Consider the following 3,840-nt stretch of genomic DNA (forward strand, 5'->3'; position numbering starts at 1 on the left):
TTTTTTTTAATTTCAAGTCGGCAAAAAACACTGTGCAGATAGAAGGAGTCTTAAACAGAAGCCTTCTGGCTGGGATTGTTAACACAGCTCTGCGTTATGCAAGCCAGGGGTGTGCCATTCTGTTGCAGAATTTCTACATTTTTTTATTTCAGAAAAACATGTTGAACTTAGCTAATAAAATTGAACGAACCTCTCGTTGAAGGTCTCAGGTCTGTATAATAGTTGACTGACGGACGTTGATTATTGTTTTTGCAACATATACTGTAGACTAGAACTAGAGTGTAGGCCAATTAATATTTTGTTTTGATACAAACTTTTCTCGATTCATTTCTTATTAAATTGGTTGGTAAAGAATTACGTAACCGCTACGTCTCATTTCTACAAACAAGTCGTTAAAGAACCATACATGATGGGTAGCCTATTGTTCCAGACAATTGTTCACCAAATCAAACGTCATGTAAAACCGTTCAGGTCTACTGAATCTTAGCGTATTACGTAATGGAATATTTCTAAAAAATGAGCAGATCGCAAGACCTGTAAAACATTGCAGCTGCAGCATAACATTACATCATCGTTAAATCTTTAATTACTTGAACAGGTGTAAGCCAAACTTGAACAGGTGTAAGCCAAACTTGAACAGGTGTAAGCCCAACTTGGGCAGGTGCGTGAATGGCTTAATTGTCATTGCTTGTCATTATTACGTCACAGTAGCTGCCTACGTGCGTTTGAAATATTGCAAACTATTCTCGTCATTTTTAAAATTGTTGCTTGAAGAGTGGTCGAATATTTAACTGTTTGCTTAGTGCTTGCCAGCTGGACGAAATTTCCGTCTTTATCCAAGTAATTTACATTGTAGTGACAAGTTTTAGTGGCGTACGGTGTTGCGTCCCAATTTCGACAGCCAGTGGCTATTTTTACAGAAATACAATTCTCGAATAGACGTTTCCAAAAGAGTGTTTCTTTCGGTCATTACATTCAGACGAACGGATCCGGGAATCTTATGTTACAATTTTCCCACGAGGAGATTATGGTTTACCGCTGTGACCACCTATATAACTTAGACTACTTCAAACAAGGATAGACTAAAACGGCCTCGTGCATTCATTGGCCCACTGCCACTTCAGGTATGCTGATCAACTTCCTGTATTTCCGCAGTGCACATTTTTTTCAATTGAAACTTCTTTACCATTGTTTCATTTTGGACAACTGAACTAGAGCAATTTTGTGGAATTTTTGCTTAAAACATTAAATGTACCGTACCTAACTAGGCCTACCTACTGTAGCCTACCTTTATACTACTGCTACACTTAGCCTACACATCTTTCTAGAAACAAGCACTCTCTGCAATAGTGCTTATGCATATTCTCTTTTGTAAGTTTTTTTGCATCATATCAAAAATTCAATAGTTATTGCAAAGCGGTATGACCGTATATATGACGTCTTGATTTAAGCTATTAGTGTATTCTACTGTATATCAATCGTAGTCAAAACTTAATTTGTATCTCTGATGCTCGAAGACTTTTAGATGCTGTAGGCTATTCTATGACCAGGAAATGTTTCAATTTTATCACTGAATTACCGCACGAACTGCGTCTGTGCATAGACTGGTCTGTGTTTTGTTTTTAGCAAGAAGAAAATCTAGGTTTTTTTCTACCAGGCTAATTTTCTATGTTAGTCGCTTTCGATATCCGGTTTCGGGTTTCCTTCCAAACCGGATATCGAAAGCGACTAATACATAGAAAATTAGCTTGGTAGAAAAAAACCTTTCTGAAATCCGGTTCTAAAGAGCAAATTCAAGCCTTCCTTATGAAAATATCAAACCTTCCCTAACCCCTAACACCCCTATTTCTGATTACAATGTCCATGTTTCTTCATTGGTACGTAACGTAGTTCAGATAATTCGTTTTGGAGTGTTAATGTTAATTTCGCATGAATGCATTTTTCAGTTTTACGAAATTGTTTCTTATGTCCATATTTTATGGTAGGTTGTCTATGTTTTGTAAATTCATTAGTAATATTGGAAAAGCGTATATTCAAACTTCAACAAAGGTCACTTTGACCACATTACAGCTCATTAATTCTTAAATTTTCGTATATCGTACATGCATCAATGTGCTTATCATCGCTATCATTCTGTTTTTTTCACATACGAATTTCATGATGCTATGAATTGTGTACGCTTTAAACTGTTTGATTCGAAATAAACCAGATTCAGAAAAATAACTGTACTATATTATTTATTTTCCAATGTCACACCCCTTCCCTTTTCACCACCCCTGATACACATGAAACATCCACATTACATGTATTTAGCTTCCAATGTCACACTCCCAGTTGCCCTATTCACCACCCCTGATACACATGAAACATCCACATTACATGTATTTAGCTTCCAATGTCACACCCCTGGTTGCCCTTTTCACCACTCCTGATAACTGTACTATATTATTTATTTTCCAATGTCACACCCCTTCCATTTTCACCACCCTTGATACACATGAAACATCCACATTACATGTATTTAGCTTCCAATGTCACACCCCTGGTTGCCCTTTTCACCACCCCTGATAACTGTACTATATTATTTATTTTCCAATGTCACACCCCTTCCATTTTCACCACCCCTGATACACATGAAACATCCACATTACATGTATTTACTGTAGCTTCCAATGTCACACTCCTGGTTGCCCTTTTCCCACCCCTGAAACATTTGTCACACCCTGTAGTTCATGATTTTATTTTTCCATGAAATTTTTTGCATAACGCCACATTTCAAATGCCTAGGTCGTTTTTACCATTTCTGATGACAATGTCCTTGTTTCTTCATTGGTACGTAACGTAGTCCAGATAATTCGTTTTAGAGTGTTAATGTTAATTTCGCATGAATGTATTTTTCAGTTTTACGAAATTGTTTCTTATGTCCATATTTTATGGTAGGTTGTGTATGTTGTGTAAATTCATTAGTAACATTAGAAAAGCGTATATTCAAAATTCAACAAAGGTCACTTTGACCACATTACAGCTCATTAATTCTTAAATTTTCATATATCGTACATGCATCAATGTGCTTATCATCGCTATCATTCTGTTTTTTTCACATTATACGAATTTCATGATGCTATGAATTGTGTACGCTTTAAACTGTTTGATCCGAAATAAACCAGATTCAGAAAAATAACTGTACTATATTATTTATTTTCCAATGTCACACCCCTGCCCTTTTCACCACCCCTGATACACATGAAACATCCACATTACATGTATTTAGCTTCCAATGTCACACTCCTGGTTGCCCTTTTTCCCACCCCTGATACACATGAAACATCCACATTACATGTATTTATTTTCCAATGTCACACCCCTGATACACATGAAACATCCACATTACATGTATTTAGCTTCCAATGTCACACCCCTGGTTGCCCATTTCACCACTCCTGATACACATGAAGTTGCCCTTTTCACCACCCCTGATACACATGAAACATCCACATTACATAAATTTAGCTTCCAATGTCACACCCCTGGTTGCCTTTTTTACCACCCCTTAGTTCGGATTTCAAAACGACAGTTGAGATTTGGAAAGAGTGCTCAGATTTCGTTTGGATTTCAAAAGAGAAAATAAATTTTGAAAGAGCAGCTGTAAATTTTATAAGAGCAGGCAAATTCTCATTTTAAGCCAGGTTTTTTTCCATCGAAATTTGGAAAGCGACTAACATAAAAAATTAGCTTGGTGGAAAAAAACCTTAGGTGTTCGGAAAAACGGTTCTTAAGAGCAAAAAGAAAACCTTTCTGAAATCCGGTTTTCTTCCAAGGGTTTTTCCTACCAAGCTAATT

This window comes from Aplidium turbinatum, chromosome 6, assembly GCF_918807975.1.
Source record: "Aplidium turbinatum chromosome 6, kaAplTurb1.1, whole genome shotgun sequence".
Classification (NCBI taxonomy): Eukaryota; Metazoa; Chordata; class Ascidiacea; order Aplousobranchia; family Polyclinidae; genus Aplidium; species Aplidium turbinatum.